Source organism: Lepidothrix coronata, unplaced genomic scaffold (assembly GCF_001604755.1).
Source record: "Lepidothrix coronata isolate B3197 unplaced genomic scaffold, Lepidothrix_coronata-1.0 Scaffold165, whole genome shotgun sequence".
NCBI lineage: Eukaryota > Metazoa > Chordata > Aves > Passeriformes > Pipridae > Lepidothrix > Lepidothrix coronata.
The window spans coordinates 1,691,194-1,712,463 of NW_016690345.1; the positions used below are offsets into that span (position 1 = coordinate 1,691,194).

The 21,270-nt window shown below is 42.5% G+C and overlaps 1 protein-coding gene across 9 annotated transcripts in view; it reads left to right on the plus strand.

Annotated features, from left to right (window-relative positions):
- Nucleotides 1–21,270, plus strand: part of CPS1 (carbamoyl-phosphate synthase 1) — a 326,177-nt gene that overhangs the window by 287,255 nt on the left and 17,652 nt on the right. For 4 of the 9 annotated variants that reach the window (XR_001877123.1, XR_001877122.1, XR_001877127.1 and 1 more), the window contains one exon: nucleotides 16,208–16,308. The exons of 1 other annotated variant lie outside the window; for it this stretch is intronic. The gene's annotated coding sequence lies outside the window, so the exon portion shown is untranslated. Of the gene's footprint in view, nucleotides 1–16,207; nucleotides 16,325–17,107; nucleotides 17,120–18,213; nucleotides 18,349–21,270 lie in introns of those variants that run through there. 4 more of the 9 variants (XR_001877126.1, XR_001877130.1, XR_001877125.1 and 1 more) reach the window with 4 other exon arrangements.

The following is a 21,270-nucleotide window of genomic DNA, read 5'->3' on the forward strand; positions in this document are numbered from 1 at the left end:
ATAAAGATAGTATGAGAAACATGGAAGTGAATGACTTCTATGTTTCCATAGAGGCACTGCCAACCCAGATGGGGTTGTAGATAGAATGAAAGGAGATCAGATTCTTTTGTGGCCAAATAAGATCATATCATATTCCATTGGTTTAGATACAGGTATTGCTATTGTGGCTATAGTTTTCTACATAATTAGAAACAGGATTTTTTTAAGGGGAGCAATGTACAGAGCAGTTTTCATCCATGCATGGTGCTGTTTAGAGGAAGAACAGTCCTTGTAGAGGCAAATAACCCTCAAATAATTGTTTTCTGTAGACGCTTCTTAACTAGATGTTGGATTTTGCCAGGGATTTACAAAGAAACCAGTGAGGTGTGCAGTTTCCTACAGATTATTTTGTGGCCCTCGGGGTCAGTAAGAAGAATGGTGTTTTTGGGAGGAGCGAGCGGCCTCAGATTAGTTTCAGTGCATGAACTGCTTGACCGGTTTCCTGCTCCAGCAGCGATTACAGGCAGCGTGGCTTTCTGGAAGAAAGCACTCGGGAGGGTGATCCTCCACGGCTTCTGCTGTGCCCAGAGGTCTGGGTTGGAAGAGTGGGATTGACACAAGCTCTGCTGATTCGGGCAGGGGTTTCCAAAGGGAGTAGTCAGGAGAGCAGTTTTACTTCTGATGATTCTGGATTTGGAGCAAAAGATTTTCTGGGAGAAAATACTGAACTGCCCTGTCATGGAGATGAGAGGAGAGCCTGCTGACAGCTTAGGGATAGGTATGGGAAGGGTTTCGTGGCTTTGGGGGGGGAAAGGGTGGTTTGGGTTTGTTTTGTTTGTTTTGCTAGTGTTAGATTTAAAATCTTAGAAGGGAAGCTCTAAGCATAGCAGGTGCTCTCAAATTCTTTCACGTTCTATAGATTTAGAATGGGAGAATGTGTCTGCAGGAGTGCATGGCTTTGTGTTGGTATGGGTATAGATTCTGGATTGTTTTCATCAAGTTTCATACACATCAGAGAAGGTTTTCAGAAAGGTGATGACATGAAGAGTAGATGTTTTTTTCTGTTTTCTTTACGCTGATCTTAGAATGTAGAACAATGCCTTATAGAATTGGATATACACTCTTTATTTTTTATATAGATACTATTCATGCTGGTACACATTTTGTTCAAAATTCACAATAGAGATCAGGTTGCAGAAAAGAAACAATCAAGAGAATGGTTTTCCAGTGAAACTTTGCTTTGCTAACAGCAGGGACCAATTTTGAATGAGAGCACTATCTTTGTTTTTTGCACATAATGGTTACCTGAGTGCTGTTTTCCTCAGAATTTAGATTACATGCATTAACCAGTAATGTTTTGAAAAGCAAATATTAGGGAAAGACATAGATCTGAGGTGAAGAATCATATTGGAAGGAACAAGTAGTTTTGATTCAGCTCTGTGTGGAATACGTTTTATGGTTAACATTAAAGTTTCAGAAAGGTAATAGAGAGAACTTAGTTTTCCTTTGGATTGTTGAGTGTTCCACCAAGCTATAAGGACCATGGTTCACAGGGTAAATGGTATTTATTTAGTTAAACTAGATATCAGCCACTCAGGTTTAGAATTAGTGTAAGACTAAAGTTCTAGAAAAAAAGAAAATGAAACTCTGGTTTTCTACCATTTCTTGATTTGTTCTCCCAAAAAATTCACTTGACTATATGCTTAGGATTTTGTAATATTTAATATCAGAACAGGATTGCTGAGCCCTTGTGTAAGTCTCATGATTGCTCTGCAGTTTGCTGATCTGTCCATCTAACTGAGGCAGATGACTTTTAAGAGAAAAAAACAATAGGGAAAATAGGCTGACAGGGAAAACAGGCTTCCAGGGAAAAGGACTGTGCTTGAGACCTTCTGACATCTGGCACATGAAGAATGAGAAACACTGGTTCAAAGAATCATCTCTTCTCCTCAAAATACCAAGTCATGCTCTCTAAGGGAGACACAGGGGTCAGATTAAAGGTATTTGTCCTGTGTCTTTCTTTAAACAGGCTGAAGGGGATTGCACTGTTAGTGAGGAGTCCTAAAGTGACATGCAAGCAGGTGAGGTCTGTGTGCCTTGTCAGCCTTGGCTGTGTGCTGAGAGTACACAAGAGCACACATCATCCAAAAATTTTGTGGCTGGAGAAGACATTTTCAAGAGTCACTAAGCAGGTGCTCTGGCTTGTACCAGAGAAGAAAAATGCAGACATATTAGGGTCATGGCATGGCTGGACACCAGAGTAGTTTGTTATTAGGACTCTTGTTAGATTATCAATTGGTTCTTGGATTATTTACATGGGCAGTGTGGCTCAGTAAATCCTATGCCATGTAGGCAGGGACTCTGTGAGATTTGGCAAGCTGTGTTGCCATTACAGCTGTGCTTTAAAGTTTAGAGGTAGTAAAACTTCCACAGTGGTAACAGATTTCAAAAAGTACATTAGTAAACAGATCCAGAAAAAACCTCCTAAGTTTACCCTGACCTGACTCCCGTGATTACAGTAGAGTAGCATCAATATGTGCTGGAGTGAAAGGAGATCATAAAAAAATAGCGGAGCATTTGTCAGCCTGACGAAGTTGCAAGAACTACAGAGAAGATGGGCACGGTGATCTAGAGCCAAAACCTGGGATATCTGAAACTCTCACACGTGGTAGTAATTTTTAAGCTGCTGGAGCTCAGTGGCACTACAGCTTGTCATTTAAAAAAAGAAGTTGTAATGGTAATGTTATGCCATGTTTCTGAAGGAAATGACAACAGTTTCCCCTTTGGAAAAGACTCCCTAAAGCCAAGTTGATGACTGAGTTTTGCAGAAATTAAAGCATATACAGACTCATTCAGAGGGACTGCTGTGCCAGTGAAGGGGAGAAATAAATCCCTTAGAGACAGAAGACTGCAGGGACAGATGTGGTGTGCATGGCAGCCCCTACACAATTCAGTACAGTACACAATGCATGTGGTTACCCAGAAATGTACAATCTGAGTCAGAAAACACGATCCTTGTTATCCCCTGGAGATCAGAGAAGCTCTTAAAGATGGAGATAGGCAGTGGATTAGCCTGCCAGCAGCATCCTGTCAAAACCACTATGCTACACCAGCTAGCAAGAGCCAAGTAGCATTGCAAAAATATCTCCAAGAGGGGAACATCTAAGTAAGGAGTTGAGAGACAAAATATTTAGAACATATAGGCTGTGTCTGAAGGAGCCCTTGGTGGCACTGTGCTGCTGCTAAAGTATGGGGCTGGGTTCTGCCTGACTTGGGGCTCTCTGCTGCCAGGGCAAACAATGGTGATGCTGTGTGCCAGGGAGGCTTGTGATCCCTTCCTCCACAATGGAAAATCACATGCCAAAGGACCTGCATTTGTACTTCCTGCTGCATGAGACTTGCTATGCTGTGCAGAGGGTAATGGGAATTTGCAAAGACTGTTCCAACAACACGTGAGCAAGGCAGATAAATGCATCTGTGATTTTGTGTAGCTTACACAGTTAGTTTTCTGTAAAGTTGGATGTTATTTTGGGTAACATTGATTGGTGTTCTTTTGTTTTTGAGACTGGCCAGTTTTGTAAAATTGTACCTGTGTGAAATGAAGTCCCTCCTCTAAGGCTGTGAAAGCTGCAGCAATGGTGAAGGAAAAGATACTTGTGCTTGTACTTTCTCCATGGATCTGGAAAGCACATTGTGGATTTTCTGAGTGGAAAGCTCTTACAAGTGAAGTACTTTTGGGGACTAAAGACAAGTCCGGAGGACAATGAATCAGCAGCCCTGTTGGTTCCTCATGATCTGGTAAACTCCAAGTGGAGCTTTCCCAGAGCAAAGCTGCCCATTGTCTCCAGGGTGGGGTACTTGGGGACAATTTACCCCATGTTCCCCCCCTGAATCCAGTTTGTCCCTCTGCTCTGTGCCTTCTTCAGGACAGGCATAGATGAAGCTCTGGTTTGTTAGACGCTCCACACCCTGTTTCAGCAAATAGCATCTCAGCCTGTCCTTTGCAGGAATAAATATTTTTTACATCTGGATGAAGAATTCTTTTAGATGCTTTTTGAATTCCTGGAAGCTGGTACTTACATATAATGCTGAATGTATTAGTTACACGTACAGCCAGTCTATTTCCCTGATGTCTCATTTGTCTGTGATCATTTGCGTAACTGCTCTGTAATGGGTACCGTAAGAGTCCTAGAAAATCTTTTACTGGCAAATAAGACATAACTCTAACCTTCAGTAATTGGGAAAAATAGAGCAAAGAACTTAATAATTATGTATCCTTGTGAGTTTCTTTTCATTGGTTCTCTTTTTATTAACTTGGTAAAGCAATTTTCAAAATTACATTTCATGGCTTTTAAATGACCGCAATCTCTGGACATATCGTTATCTTTAGACTATTCAATACATTCGTACTGTATTTTCTTCACAATATACATTTTAGCTCTTTTTTTTGTTTCTTCTTGAGAAAAATATTGATTTATCCAATGAAAGGTAATTAAGTTAGGGGGGAAAAACATCATCGACAAGAGAAAGATAAATAGCAGGAATATTTGGACCACACATACATAGAAGAAAACATTCTTTGTGTAGTTAACTATGTTGAGTTTAAAGGGGATATAGTTCCTTGCTGTGCTGGATTAATTTCATAGGCTGCCTGGATCTTTTTATACACGGTCAGTGATATGGACGTTGAAATGCTCCCGATCTTCTCCTGATGTCAATCCATATGGCAGGGCATAGTCAAAAATGCATTATACTGAGTTGCATTTTGTGCCCAATCCAATCAGTTGTGTCCTTCCATGTGTTTCAGACATGATTTTAGCAAGTATTTTGAGAAGTAAGGAGTCGAAGATAGCTTTCTCATGCAGTTGCTTTGTAGTCTCATGATGTGCAAAGTCATGACATGCTAAACTCCCTGATCCAAAGTGAGAGACCAGCCTCTCTCCTGCATATTGCACCCACCTGAACCCCTTTGGGTGGTCTTCCATCTTGTGGTTTGAGGTTATTCTTTGGGATGTTTTTACCTTCTAGTGGTTTGGGGTGGAAATGATGCAGGCAGGAAGGTTGGAATGGGCTGAAAGCTTGTTCTTGTTTACGCTGGCTGGATGTTGAAGCCTAAGACATGGCAGGTGCAGGCAGATGGCTGAAATTAAGAAGGCAATAATGTGTTATTAATCTGAATTATTGTTAATACAAAATATAGACAGACATTTACACATGTGTATATATATGTGTGTATTTTAATATACATACATATGTATTTTATATGTGTTTGCTCAAATTTGTATCCAGCTTGGAGCTCAAAAAATAGTCAAAAAATTTTCAGGTGGGGCTCACTCCCTGGACTCCTGTAGTGAGGAGCCCAGAACTGACCCCAGGTCCTCTGTTAATATTGTCACAACTGACTCAGATATCCAGGATTTTGGTGGAAAATATTTTATTTTACCTGCATTTTCTTGACTCTGAAACTGCATTGTGAGTGCCCCACATTCCTCTCCTGAAGTATGCCTTAGAAGCATAAGAAGAAAGAAATAACCTTTTTCATTCGCTTACTGAGATTCCTTTAAAGTGTCTTCCTCCAAATGGCTACAACTAACTTTACCCTAAATAATTAAAATAAAAAGAAAACTAGTAAAAGTTTTGAAACACAAAGGCTGAAGAAAATGAAACAAACCCCATCTGTCTGTGCAAAGTAGCCCTGACTAAAGCACATACTTTCATATGAAGTGTAATTTAGGAAATACTTAGATAAACAGCAGTTAGTCTGTTTTGCAACATCAAAGGATTTCCTACAATTCTTGATCTTATTTCAGCTAGTACCAGCTCCTCTCATTAATTTAGATTTGAAGGGCATACTTGTCTTCAGTGTCTAGGAACAAGCTTAAAATACTTTAAAATAAAAGCAGTAGATCTACTTTTCTTTTTAGCTTTGTGTATATAAGAGGCAGCCAGTAGAATACACCATCCTGCACGTGTCTAACCTGATGGATCCATGTGCCAAGTTAAACAGAGCAGCCAAAGAATGCAGGGTGGTGTGAACTGAGGATCTTATTTGTAGTAACAGCAGTAGTAATGTTGCCTGGGGTTTCTTCAGCCTTTTCATCAGGAAGATTCAGTGTGCCTCATGGTACCAGGAGCATCCCCATTTCAAAAGGGAGGAGTCTGGTTTGTGGAGAAGGAAAGTGTCTCCATCTATGGTGTGAAGGAGTTCTGAGTGGGGAGGGCCAGCCCCATTGACAGAGCTTCTAGTGTTGACTAGCCACATAGCTTTTGCTAAGTGCTGAACCCAGTTTTTGAAGGTTCCCCCAGCAAGCCCTTCGAAGTGGTCTTCAACAGGTATCCAGGTTACACGTGATGAGCCCATTCTGACCTGGTTGATCTGAGTTTGGGACCATATGGGCGAAGGCCTGCAACTTGATGGCAGCAAAGCAAGGTATATGGGAGCTCTGGCCCAGGATGTGGGCATTGAGCAGGCATTTGTGAAGGAGTCAGAACCCCTTTCCCTCTGGGTGTGGCTTCTAACACATGTAAGAAAAAAGTTTGTTTAGAGAGACCTCCTGCAGGAGCGTCATCATAAAAACAGCCTGGAAGACCATGGAAGAAGGGATCCTACGCCTGAGAGAAATGGTGCTTGTTAGAGGTACTATTTGGAAGGGATGGGCAACCCAATAACAATCCCGACCAGGTCAGGTGCACATCACAGATGTGGTGGAGCCTTTCACGCCAGGGTCTATCTGTATATTCCAGTTTCCTGGGAGATAATGTCCATGGTTAAATCTACCCCTCAGTCTCATGCCCATCTGTAGGTGGCAGCTTGAGTAATAAGGAGAAATTCAGGCCTAGAGCCTGGTTGATGTAAATAATGACAACTCTCTTGACTTCAGTCACACCGGCTGTCATAGTTTGAAATTGGCCCCCCTGAGAGGCTGGGGGGGCTCAGAGGTGATTGGGTGCCAGGGCAGTGTTCCCTGGAGAGCCAATCACCACTCATGTTGTTCGCTTCTGCTCAAAATCACATATCACAGCACGGGAAGCTGTTGGCAGTTCTGTCTTGGTTGTTTTGCTGTTGGTGTCTGCTGTGTGTAGGTGGAGAAGGCCAAGGGGTGGCTGGGCTCTCTCTGTCCCCTTCCGGAGGGGAAGAGGGGAGCCCTGCAGCCCCCCTAACTCTGCTTAGGCCAGAGTTAGAGACAGCATTGGAATGAGTGCATGTTTGTGAGGGATGCGACTCACCAACAACTGGTAAGTGGGAGAGAGAGAGAGAGAGGCAGACCCTGCGGCCAGGCCCTCTTCTTCCTTCCCCCCCCACCTTTGCAGCCAAGCTGCAGGGGAGGGCTGTTTGTTCCCTCTCGCTGTTTAGTGAGAGAGGATGTGAGGCTCAGCATTTAAGTAGAGCCAAGTGGACGGGCTGATAAATCAGCTCGGCGCTCGGGAAAGGAATCCTGGGCGAAAATGGAGACGGACCCCAGAGAGAGAGAGAGAGAGAGAGAGAGAGAGAGGGGCCCGGAGGATGTCTCTGCTGTGAACTAAAATGCAGGACAACTGAAAACTCGAGGAGAAATCAGCATTCCAGGACGTGGATGCTTGATAAGCTGAACTACACTGCAGCAGCCTACGAACCGAGGTATGAGAGAGAGAAATCACACAGCAGCAGAGGAGCAAGGACTCAAAGCTATCTTCTTGGACTTCATGAGGAGGAGAGACTGCAACAAACAACTGGAACTTGGTGAGGGGAGAGCGTTCAGGAGCCCAGAACACTCCCATGGCAGACTGTGTTACGTATCAGCCTTGAAAAGCTGCTCCTGGACTAAAGTAGTTAGAAGGAGGGGCTTGAAAGGACTGACAGACAGAAATGTAATATATATATATATAGCTGCCTTTAGTTTGTACAGTATATTTATTTGTGTAAACAAATGTATATACTTCCCCCTTCCCCTACAGAAGCCTCTGGTCTGAAAGTTTCTCTCCAGTGTTAGGATAATTGTGGGAAGGGGTGGGGGAAGCCTGGAAATTGGATTTGAGATTTCTAATGTGGCTCAGACTGCCACACCGACTCATGCCAGCTGAGAATTAGGGCTGTGTTTGCTGAGAAATCCTTTCTGTTCTATGTTTACTGTTCTTTGAACAGTAAACCAGCCATCTTTTCTCAGTACTGTTTCCCTCTGATGAGAAGCCATCTCCTGAAATATGGCTGGGAAAATCAAGAAGAGTCAATGTATAAAATCATAGAATCATTTCGGTTGGAAAAGACCTTTAAAATTGAATCCATCTGTTTCCTAGTCCCACTGTGTTCACCACTAAACCATGTGCCCCTGAGTGCCACATCTCCAGGTCTTTTAAATACCTCCGGGGATGAGAACTCAACCATTTTCTTGTTCCAATGCCTGGCAACCTTTTCAGTGAAGAAATTTTTCCTAATATCCAACCTAAACCTTCCCTGGAACAATTTGAAGCTGTTTCCTCTTGTCCTCTTGCCTGTTACTTGAGAGAAGGGACTGACTTTCCCTCGCTGCTACCTCCTTTCAGGTAGTTGTAGAGAGCCATAAGGTCCTCCCTGAGCCTCCTTTTCTCCAAGCTGAACACACCCAGCTCCCTCAGCCAAGGTGACAGGAGGGGAGGATGTTTTGCCATCAATGCAGAGGAGCTGCTCTGTCCTTTTTTGGGGGTTTGTAGCATGATGGGAGCCTTGGACTACAGTATTGCTCTTAGCCATGTTGACATGGTGATGTCAGCACTGGAGCATGCATTAAGATTTCAGGGGTTTGTTTTAGGGAATCAAGCAAACACAGTGATGCAAACATTTATCTTTTTTTTTACTTAAAAATGAGATGCATGTACCTCTATGGCAGTATCAAAATATGTTGCAACTATCATATTTCCAAAGTGGAGGGTGAAAGCTATTTACAAAAGCTTTTTTTTTCGAGAGCTGAGGGCTCTATAGCTATTATCCTGTGAGCTTCCTTAGATGGCAAAAATAAAAAGGGACAGTCTCCTTTTTTTATTAACAACCTGAGAATGGAATGAATTCAGGGGAGGCACTTTGCTAAGGCAGCAAAGTCCTCAAATGTTACAGGCAATGTGCCAAGTTCAGTAAAGCAAATAACTGCATTCAAAAAGACTTAATAGGGAACAAAGAAAAATGACCACCTACTGCACCAACAGTGCTTATTTTCTCTCCTTCCTTTTCTTTCCCATGAATTGTGAAGAAATGCACTCATTTCTGGTAGCTGTTTTGGTTTCTGCACGGAAATCTGCAGGTGTGAGGATATTCTTCCTGCTTCTCACCCTACTGTCAGTGAGGCTGTCAACTTTGGGAGCATCTGTGTAGAAGTAGAGAGAATTCCTTCTCAGTAATTAAAAACCTGTCAGGCTATAGGAAGGCTGTGACTCTCTAATGTGCCCAATGTTCCGCTACCATATGTTTTGCAAGATGACTGTTATTAACAGGAAAGCTTTAAAAAAACAGACAGATCAGTGTTTAAATCTGTTGTTTCTTACGATAGATTCAAAGTTCTAAAGATGTGTCTATTTGCAGTTTGATATTGCTGTTTCAAAATGCAGATTGTTGTTCTGCCTTTTTCCATTAGTTCGGAGTCCTTCAGTGCCTCAGGTTTTCTTCCTTTTTCACACCCCTGTGTCAGTTGTGAATTTTGCCAGAGGAGGCTGCTCTCTGGCACTGACTGCAGATGTGGCACTGTAGAATCCCTCTTCCTTGTGCTGGCGCTGTGGAAAGACAAGTATCTCTGAATACATCCGAATGTCTGGCACTTAACAAAAAGTTCCTATTGGATCCTATGGAGGATCAACCCCATTCCTTCTCTGTAGGAAAATAAATCCTCCTTTTAAGGGAAGAGGTACCACCTCACTCCTTTGAACCTAAGTCACTTTTATGCAAGCCCTTTTCTAGCACAAGAGAAAGGATTTCTATTATTGAGCCTATCCCAAACTATTCCTTCATGGAAGTGGCATTTGATTTTGTGAGTGGCAGTTGCAGAACACAACACGTGGCTTTGTGACACACTTCTGAAAGGGCATGGCATTGCCCTGTACATCCTGCTATAACTTGGTCACTGTCAGGCTGAAAACCTGATTTCAGTAGGGGAAAGATGCCAGAAAACTCTTAAAAGAATTTTGAACTGTCACATGCTTTCTCCCTTCAGCCCATAAGTTCTTACTCTCAATTCTTCAGCGTACAGCAAAAGCTATTTTCTCTCTTAGGCAGGTATAAAGATGGGCCATAAGGCTTGAAAATGTAAAAGGCAATTAATTAGGACTGGCAGAAATTATTTTAATTTCTCGGCTTTTGTTGGGTTGGACTCATATAGATGCTGAAAGGAATGAGGTTGCACTCACACAGAGTTTGATTGCAGGATTTCTCCACCGAAATCAGTTTCCCTCCATTTCCAGCGTTTCCGTTTTATTCATATTCTCTCTTAAACAGCACCTGGTGTTGTCTTTTAGTTAACCAGAATTGCCAGGATCGTCCTAAAGCAGTGTTTTGATCCCACACATTCACAGTCGCATCATGTGGTGCCTGTGTTTAGCCAAGAGAAAAAACACACACTATCATACAGACCATTAAGTGGTTTTCCACTTTGTTTTGACAATGTTGTGTTTCTCATTTAGCTAAGGTCGGCCCTTCCTTTTGATTCCAATTAATTAAATGCAGGTGCAGACTGACTCAGCTTGTTCCCACAGACTGGTGAGTTCTGATTTTGACCACTTGCATTGAAAGACCACGAGGATTTCAAAAACAATAGCTGGGTGTTTGACACTTTTCATTTCAGCTCTGCTTTGCAACTACCATCAGGGGTTGATCCACATTGGAGCACGTATGTTATGGAGGCTGTAGAAGAGATGCTGACAGGCTGGAGTGTGTCCAGTGGAAGACTGTGAAGGTGTTTGAAGGCTGGAGCACATGAGTCAGAATCATTGGTGGAAGTTAGGCCCTTCCCAGGGGTGCACCATCGCAGGACAGAGGCAGCAGGCACAAGCTGCAACAGGAAAAATTCTTGCTGGGTAGAAGAAAAAACTATGGACAGCAGGAGCAGTTCAGCAATGGAGCAGGTAGTGTGTATTGGTTCTGGTTGTCCCAGTTTGGTTGCAGGTCTGAGTGGAAGTGGTGCTGGGCAATCAGAACCATGTTTGGAATTATCCCTGCTCTGAGCAGGGGATGGACTAGAGACTTCTAGAGGCCCCTTCCCACTTGGAGTATTTCATGATTGCATCACTTCATGCAATGTATGCATTGCACCTTACACAAGCTACATTTATGATATTTTAGCCTATGCTTCTCCTCTGGCAAAGGAGAATAATATCTTAAAACAATAGTGTCATCATTCCTACTGAATTCACTTGTATAAATATTTATAAACACTCAGTTTCCACTATGCAATATTGTATTTTCAAGATGTCTGGTTAGAAACACAGCATTAAGAGCTCCCCCATCCCTCCTTAACATGGCACACCTGCCTTGATGGTGAAACCTGTCCCTTGAGTGCCCATCTGCATTTGACCTGTCCTCTTGAAGTGCTAATCCTGTTTATAACCTCATTAAGTCTATTTGTTTGCTGGTTAGCTCTTGGCTTGATTATTCCCTTTAAGCACTGACAAAACGTGCTGAAAACAAGGTGCACACATGACAAAATTTGAATGAACAGAATTGTCAAGGAAATGCTAGAGAAAGTCCAGAATGCAGCACTGAAGGTGTAGAGATGTCTGTTCACAGCCTTACATGGAAATCATTGGGAGATTTGCATGAGTAATGTGGGAAAACTGGGAAATATATAAGTGCCTGTGATAAGGGACTCAGATTTTTCATCTCATGACAAATGATCAAATTCCACTTACATCAGTGGAACTGCAGTGATTTATTCTAGCTGAGGATCTGGCCTTGTGGTTTGTAAAATCAGCTGCGAATATGCAATGAGGATGATTTGTTCTTCATCAGAAAATCTGAGACCTTTCAAATAAATATTCAACGTACTTAATATGTTGCTAGAGGAGGATTGGTTGCAGGAGTACCAAAGGGTTTCATATGATATCAGACCCTACAGCTTGTAGCAATGCTGTACTGTGGTTTAAGACTGACCGAATGAATAAAACAGCCCATAGTGTTTTGTCCTATGCTCATTCCTGTGTTAAGCAGGTGTTACCACAGAGCTTTTAAAAAGCAGATGTCCTGTCTAGTTTTCAAGACATCAAGTGGTTGTATCAAGTCCCTTGGCCAATTGTTTCAGTGGTTAATTACTCCTCACTATAAAGAGAAAATAATGTTTAATGTGACCTAAATTTGTGTAGCCTTATCCCCCGGTGATTGAATATTTTTATGTCTCTGTGTGCTGTGTCCTGATAACTGAAATGTTCTCCCTGGGCATTTGGTTAGAGACCAGCAAGATTTGCTTAAGGTTTTAGGTTTCAGTTGTGGCTTTCTAACTAAAGTTTGTGTTTGCCAACACAGTGGGCGCTAAAGTGGACTATGCACCCCATATTTGACTGGCTAGTTTCCACCTGAACCCTTACTCTTGTTGGTTTCAGACACCTGTGGTCCCTCAGAAATGTCTAATAAACGACAACCATCTTTAAAGAAGGGTATCAGGATCTATTCCAAATAGTGTTACCATAATAAGTTTTGGGATTTCTTTTGCCCATTACTGCTAATTTAGTTACAAATGACAATGCATAAAATCAGTTCATGAGAATATGTATAGACACTGTGCAGTAGTAATGAATTCATATCATTAGTGCAATGAAAATAGCAATTATTTTAATGAGTATGGAAAGAAACTCATTTATTTAATGCAGACTTCTGATGTCAGACTTGGGAACTTTGTAGAAATAAATAATTGATGTGAGTTATCTGCCCAATACACTCTTCCATTTTCCACTCTTCTGGCTTCTTTGGTAAATTTATGACATTAAATGATTGCAACAGCTTCAGTCTGTCAAAGCTGAATCTTACAGGTGTTCTGCATTGCCAGCACCCTGCAAACCTTGTCCAAGGGTATTAGTGCATCTCTCCTACTACGCTTACATTGTATTGTCTGCTAATGGAACTAACAGACTTTGAAGGATGTTCCCTGTCTGTGGTACCACCTTTGGAGTTTGTGCTCGTCTACTCCTATTCAGCTTGAGCTGTCTTTCATATGGCTTCCAAAGTACCATTTTAAAAGTGCTTTTTTTTCTCCACTTCTATGATTTTAAAATGGCCAGATAGATTAATATTTTGGCAAACACAAATATATTACCTTCAAAATTCATGCCTTAGGAAACATAGCTTAGTGCTGGACATGGAGGGGTCAGACAAATTTTAGATCATACACAATTGCTCACCTCATTCCCCAGCATGTTCCCTGCACAGACCCAGAGTTCAGGAGCATAGCAAAATTGCTAGAGGCAGAGACAGGGAGGGAAATGAATGTCCCTTCTTATGCTGCATGTTGCCTAAGATACTGATTTACCATGAGCATAAGCCAGTGTTGCAAGAGCTAAATGGAAGAAGGGGGTTGTTTTCCTCTCTAGAGTTCACTGGACCTTATATGAGCCTGTTCTTGCTTGTAGAAGACTAGCTGATAAATACCACAATGTATTTTTATGTGACACTGTATTTTCCTGTGATGGGTATGAGGCAGGAGAATGCTGATCTGCTCTGTACAGCAGTAATTCCCTCCAGTGACTGTTAGGAGTAATTAAAGCAGCATCTCCACAATGAAAAACACATGGTAATACCTAATTAAGAGAATTTTTGAAACAGAAAGAATAAAGTGCTTGATGCTATTCATGTCCCTCTGACAAAGGTGTTACCCTGGGTAACAGACTTTGCTGGCTTCAACTTGCACAGGAAAGTCTTATTTTAATTCTCCTGAAGTGTACAGCAGTGTTTGCCATGTGGGAAGCATCTTCATGCCTGCAGTTCATTTGAGGTCACTGGAACATCTTGCAGTTGAAGAAGTGCTTTGTGTGGGTGTGGGCTGTCCACATCCCCTTTCTCCGTGTGTCCATCTTTCCAGGAGCCAGCACTACTGCTCACTGTCTGTGCTGGCCTCTGTTCCAGCAAACCCAGCAGCAGCCTGGCTTCCTGCAATGCTCACCTTGCTCTAACTCTTAAAAAAAATGTAACACACTGCCTAAAACTTCACGTGCTAATTGCTGACACAACCTGAATTATGGAGTCATAAACAGAGAACATTTACTGTTGCAGGGGGAATTATTTACTGTAGAGAAGTATGTGAATACTGAATTCTCTGAGTGATTTCTGGGTGGATTTCACATTTAATGTATGGTAACTACCTTGATAAAAGTCCTGAGAGAATAATTCTATCTTGTAGCTTTTTCATGATTGCTGTTGTATGGGTTATCGATCTTACACTTTTCATTTAGATATGCTAAATAGGGCTTTTCTTCCATTAATAATGAGAAAATTCTCCTTTTTTTTGGTATGCTTTTCAGAATTAAAATTAGTATTAACATTATTTGGCTATCTGGTTGGGATGGGAATTTCAGTGGTGGGAGCAAGAAAGTTAATTTCATTTTTAGATTAATATAACTGAGTAGAGAAGAGCCACACAAAGGAGAATTTGTGGGATGACTCCTCTCTAACATGGGTGGTCTACAATGATAAAATTCTTCTCTTTTTGCAGAAGAAAAGTTTTGGAAACCCCAACAAGCTCCTCCCTGCCTTAAGATCCTTATTCTGTAAAACTTGAAAATTTGAGCTGCCAATGCAAACATGTTTTTGTAGATTCTTTAGAGACACCGGGTGAAGGGTGATGGCATGGCTCAGCCATGCTCTGCTGCAGTTTCTTCTGCACCACAGCAGAAGAAATACAGCAGTTTGCAGTGCTGGGTGGCAGCAGCTCCATTCCTGGGGCAGTTTGTTCTGCTGTTTATGTCCTCTTTGTGTCTCTGTCCCCAGTGCTCTCAACGATGCTCGGCTCTCAACGAGCTCTGTCCCACAGTGCTCGGCTTCCTGTGACATTCCTGGCAATTGATTTTTACTAAACAATTAGCAAATATGGCAAGCTATAGATTTGGGGTTTCTGCCGTAAAACAACTGACTCCACTCCTCTGCTCTTTGTTACCTGGATTCTCCTTTCAGCCCCAATATAGAAGGTGAATTCTCCATTAATTTTGAACCTTATCTGGTTCAAAACTACTCCACAAACCTGATGACCTTTTTGGTCCAACACAAACCCTGCAACAGGCCCAAATGAACTTACAGATATAACACAGGTGAATTATTTCTAAAGGCCAACTTTAGCTTAAAAGGCTAATATCACTGGAAGAGGCCTGTATAGTCCAGGGAGACAAACTTAGACTTGGGAGCCCAGCAGGGAATGGGTTGTTGGGTTAATAGTTACGATGTTAGTCCAGTGCAACAACCTCTCTTGTCCTTCTAACTCTCCTCTGACAGGCCATCCATCACAGAAGTAGAAAACAGAATTTTTACAGAAGACTGTTACTGGTTCCTCTCTCAGTTTTTCTGTTTCAGATTAAACTCCTCAAATTCTTGTAGTGCTTTCCACAGAAATTTTGTTTTCTGGACCTCTGATCCTGTTCAGTGCTCCAATTAAACTCTTTCCTGATGGCATCTGATTGTCTGGAAATGCAGAACCCAAATGTGGTGCTTCTCCAGGGCCTTCTCCCTGCTGAAGAGAGCAGAAGGGTTGTTTCATGAACCTCACAGGGAAAACAAGCCCTCAGGCCTGTTAAAGCACATTTGGTGGTTGTGGCTAGAGCTCTCATTTGTTAAATAATTTTCAGTTCCAAGTCTGTTCATCCTTATGGGTTGCTCTCCCTTAATTGACATGATCTGCAGATTTAATAAGTATGGTCTCTGTTTTATCATCCAAATCATTAGTGGAAGTGTTCAATAGTCCTAGACACAGAGCAGCTCCCAGTGGAACATGTGGGTCCATTCTGCTATTTTGATGCTGAAACATTGATAACTGCTTTCCCAAGTGCTGTTTTCCAACCACTTTTGCATTCTTCCCACAATGTGAAATCTCCACACTGCCTTCATTCATCTGTGAGACTGCTATAAAAAACAATGGGTAAAGTCAGTGTATGTGGCATCTGCTGTTGTTCTACCTGCAAGACCTGTCACCTCTCAGAAAGAAATTATTTTAGGTTTGACACAATTTGTTCTTGAGAAATCCGTGGTGAATGCTACTCAAGTCCTGCTTTCTCCTGTGTTCAGCTATTTGTTCCAATTTGGTTTTTTTTCTTTTCCTAGGTTTTCATGTTGCTTCTCTTTAATTTTTCTTTTCAGAGCAGGAGCCAAAACCGAGAGTTGTGAATGTGCAGAAGTGGACACTGATAACACCCATCCCACCTGTGAGTACAGTTTCAGGTAGGGGGAGGGATGGTTTCGTGTGAGAACCTGAGGCAGAAGCTTGCTCCTTGAGTCTGCCACGTTTCCAAGGTGACAAATTTCAGTGACCCAAGGCTCTTTGCAGAAGCTTTGCAGACGGGCCATCCCAGCACAAGTCTTTGTGTTAGTTTGGGTTGGTTTTGGTTTGGTTTTTTTTTTTCACTCACACTGTAATGCAATGCCTACTGCTGGCTCAAGAGCTCAGAACTGACCTTGATTTTTAAGTGTGATTTAGTTTCAGGTATAAACTTTACAGGCAGTTACAAAATGAAAGCTATCTGTTACAGAAAATGGTGGTGTTTTTTCTCTTTCCTCAATTCCCTCTCCTGTAAATGAGGTCAGGAATGTTATGAAGTTAACATCATTAATGGTTGCAAAGTGTTTTGAGATCCCTGAATGGGGGGGCTTATATAAGTGAGAAAGTCTTACTAGGATAATTATAATTTATACCAACTGTACTGGCATGATATAGATCACTTAATGAGTTATTTGGCTTTTGCTTTCCCTCTGTCTCTCTGTCTCAGCTTCCCTAAGCCACATAAACAGACTGATTATTCATTGGCAACTTTCATTTCTAGCAAATAGATATTTCACTGAAGTTCAAACTCAGCAGCAACAGTTAGAAAATACAAGTTGGTTTCAGATCAATTGGAATTTGCAATGCCACAGTAAGGAGGAGTGTCTCAATGCTCACTGAACTAGAGAAGCACACACTGAACCTGCCTTTGGAATTACAAGCACTCTCTCTCCATTCCCTTGCAGTGTGCTCACTGCCAGAGCTGTGCTGGGCTGGTAACAGATGCTTGTGACTAAAAAGGTGAAGGTGAATTGATGACTTAGGCTGGTGACTAACATGGTAGAGCTAATGGTCTCTGTGGGGGGAAAGTAGTAGTTTGTAGTTTGATATCTCACTGCTGTGATTTACTCCCTTGTTTTGCCAACATTTCACTTGTGCTGGTTTCAATGTGTGGTATTCTGGAACCCACCCAGAGATGGGATGAGAAAACCAGCTCTTACTGTTTTATTGGGACCTAAAGGACTGTTGATAATCAAGTAGCTTCCTCACCATAAGACTTTTTCTCTTAGCTGCAGTAACCACTCATATTAATCCCTGTGGCTGGGAAGTAGCTACTTAAAACTTTGTGAAAGTGGATTCAGAAAACTATTCAGATTTAGAAAATTATGATCTCCTTGTAGGCATTATATTATAATGCTTAAATCAGTAGGGGTTTATTTCTTGTTGAGTCCTGAAAATTGTATCTACCATGTTGACCCATTGTAATGTGGACCCATTTGGAAATGGCAAGTGTGTTGATTGCTGTGGAACATATATGCCTTTTCTTTCCTTTCTTACCTCTTCAGTGTTCCTTAGAAGCGGTCCCAGAGATTGTTTTCCTAATGCATGGAAACACCATGCATTTATAATGTAATCCATTGCCATAATAAGTGACACAATACTTTATTATTATTACTGCAATACAATATTTAACTGAAACTTATACCTAGAGAACTGTCCCTTTCTGCTAAATATTTTTCAAATATGCAAGGACTGAAATCTCCACCCTGTAAAACAAATAATGTATCATAAAAGATTTTATCCAGCTTTTCAAGTTCACCTTCATTACTGCTCTTGACAAATAATGAATATATCAGAAAATGGAAGGCAACTGGTATAGTTTTCTGACTCAGTGGGGACCTGCCAAGCCCTAATAGCCCCAGAATGGGAAATGAGAAGTTCTAAAATCTAATATCTTTCTGATTTTCCCCTTTTTATTTATTAACGTTAAAGAAAAAGGAAATTCTCAGCTAGTTCATTCTTGTGGTTTGCAAACAAAACTTGTTTGTTGTTTTGCTTTCCTTTCAAAAAGGCATCTCTTTATTTAAATGTTGACCTACCAATTTAAAAGGAGAATAGGTTTAGAAAAAGGATCAATGATCTGAAAATGAGATGAAGAATTTTGTGTTGGACTGAATGGAGCATTTATGCAAAGTGACATTTCGAGGTATTTATCTTTTTGTTGTCTCAAAGGTATTTTTATTTGGTCTGGAGTTAATTGTTTTGTTTTCAGCATTAGAAACTGCTGCACAGTTCCAGAAAGACACAAGCAGGGGAGACTCAAATAATTGTTTATTAGCTATGGACAGTGAAGCTAAGGGAATTAATTCTTGCACTTGGATTTTTTTCTGCTGTTTTCCCATGCTTTATGAATTTTGGCTAGTCCTTGCTTCTTGCTTCCTTGCATTAATCCTCCTTCTTTAAGCACCTATTTAAATGTGAATCTCGCAACATTTTTTTTTGTTGTTGTTGTTTTCTCTGTGTTTGTTTCGGTTTTTTTTATTGTTTCACCTATACACTGTTGAAACTCACCAAGGAGGGGGAAATGTGGGTTGGGACTCCACAGGCTTGGACATGGCATTCCTGAAGGTGTAACTAACAGGAGATATGGGCTTTTAAAGTAAGAAAAATTATGATTAATAGGTGTATTGCCAGGACACTTCAGTGCCAAAATTCAGTTTAGGGCAGTGTTATGCCAACCACTAGTGCAAGAAATAATTCCTGCTGTGGACACCTTGTAGTTTAGGTAGACACACTGGGATAAATAGGTAAAACCAGCAGATTCGACAGGACTCAGGTGGAGCTGCAGTTCCAGAAGATGGAGGTGCTTGCTGGGAAGCAGGAGTCTATCAGCAGTGTGGCACTGACTGCAGGGACCCCAGTGTGTGCCTGTGCTATCAGGAGGGATGGGCACCGGGAAGGAGCTGCAGGAGATCCCCGCTGCCCTTGTGGGTTGCAGGCAGAAAGAGCCAGAAGGCAGCGTGCCATTTCATACAGTCAGCCTGCTGTTATCCTGATCTAGCATGACAAATTGGTGTTCCCAGAGTGGCAGCAGAGTAATCAGACTGTGACAAATGGTTTACTTAGAGCAATTTGTTTTCATTTCACTGAAAATTTCCGCAGTCTTAACAGAAGGTTTCCCCCTGCCTCCTCACTCTCACTCCAACTGCCTCCTTCCTCCTTTAATGGCATTTGCATGGTGGTGAGAGAGGGATTGGGACCTGACCTGTGACTGAGAGGGCAGTGTGGCAGCCAGGAGGTCACATTTCCAGGGACCCCTGGCTTTTTGCAGCTGGAAGCTGTTGCTGGAGGCAACGTGCTGGTTACTGTGAAGTTCCCCCTCCATCAGCCATAGCCTTATACACGTGCTTTTGCTTGCATTTCTCTCATAGGAGCTGAGCTACCTCACACCTTTTGCAAGTTGCTTCCTGGTAGATGAAGGGTATGTGGGAGCATGGGCTTCCCTGAGGGTCTGAAAAGGGTGTCTGTCTGTCTGGCACCTTTCACAATTGCTAAACCCAGCTGTGTCTGCCTGAAGTACTGCCAGCCACAACTGCCCTGTGGGTGACAGAACAGCTGTGCAGCCCCATCCCTGTTCACAGCACAGCTGAATCCGTCTGCAAAAAGCACACTTGCAAAATCCAAAGAGAACTGAGAGAAGGGGAGAAACTGCTAAAAATGAACAATGCCAAAAACTGTCTAGGAATTTGAGAGTGTTCAAGTTCCTGTCATGCCAGTGCCTCCAGCTGGCCCTGGGATGGGGACCTCACTGCCTTTCCCGATTCGAGTCTCAGCCCAGTTGCTGAACATGGGCTTTTCAGTGCTGTGATGCCACTGCAAGATTAAAACTTGGATGGTTTTACCTGCTTGGTTTTCATAGCAGAGAGATGAAAAGTGGGTAAACTATTCATTGCCTGTTTAGCAGAATTTCCCCCTGGCCTAAGGTGGGGAAGGAACTGCCATGACACTGACCTAGGAGCAGGCTCAGCTCGTGCTCCTCATCTGCTTACTCCAGTTGCTCTCATTTACAATAATTACCTGCTATTTCCAAGTCCAATTCTTGCTGTTTCAGCAGGCAGTGCTTTCTGTGGGCTGCAGGAAAGGGAGACCAACACTTTGTGTAAAATAAAAGGGGTAGCATTATGTTGGGGCTGGAGCCCAGAGCTCTGTGCTGTGGGGAAGGGGACAGAAGGGCAGGGAAGTGGCAGAGCGCTCTGCTGTGCTTGTCCATTTGAAATGGGTTATTGAGATGAATATTGAGAGTGACCCACTCAACACTGTCCAAAGTCACATACCAGGATGTGCTTGGTGGCAGACCTGGCCAGCAGGCCATGCCATCCAGCTCTTTCTCTGTTCTCGCTTCTTTCCTTTCCTGGTGTTTTCCAAAAGTACATAGCTGCCAGGGCAGAGTACCTAGGGCTCTGCAGGGGTGGCACATGCTGCTGCACTCCTTTCAGTTCACCCCAAAGCCAGGAAAAGTTATTTGAGGCCTTGTGGAATGCAAGCCTGGACACATGGTGAACCTGGAGCGTTAAAATATGCAGTGATGGAGTCAAGGCTTTTCCCCATCCTGCTGTCTGTGGCTGCTACTGTTTTATATCTGTAAGCAAGTTGAACTCAGTACAGGCTAATGGGATGAAATACTCAGGCCACTTTCATATGGGAGGTTGGACATGACAGCCCATAAGACTCTTCTTTGACTCTGAGGTCAGCCCTCAAGGAGTTGATTTGCCAGGTGGCTGCATTAGGTGCTGGTGCTGCATCTTGCATCCTTTTGCTACAGCACAAGTAGTCAACAGTGTAATGCAATTTACTGCTGCATCCCCCCTCTAGCCACCAGAGACATCCATCACAGCCTGGGGAGCAGCCAGCCCAGCCCTTCTCCTGCACCTTGTCACAGTGGCAGTCTTGTTTGAAAATAGTGCCGTGCCACTTAGAGAGCCTGGCAGTGTAATGGCTCCCTTTAAATGAAATTCCCACTCTGTTGGCAGCTTGGCTGTGCAGAAGCCCTTGGAAATAGCACAGTGGTGTGAAAGTAAGTGGTGCCCACTGGAATGTGTCCCTGGCCTTGGGTGGAATGAGCTTGCTG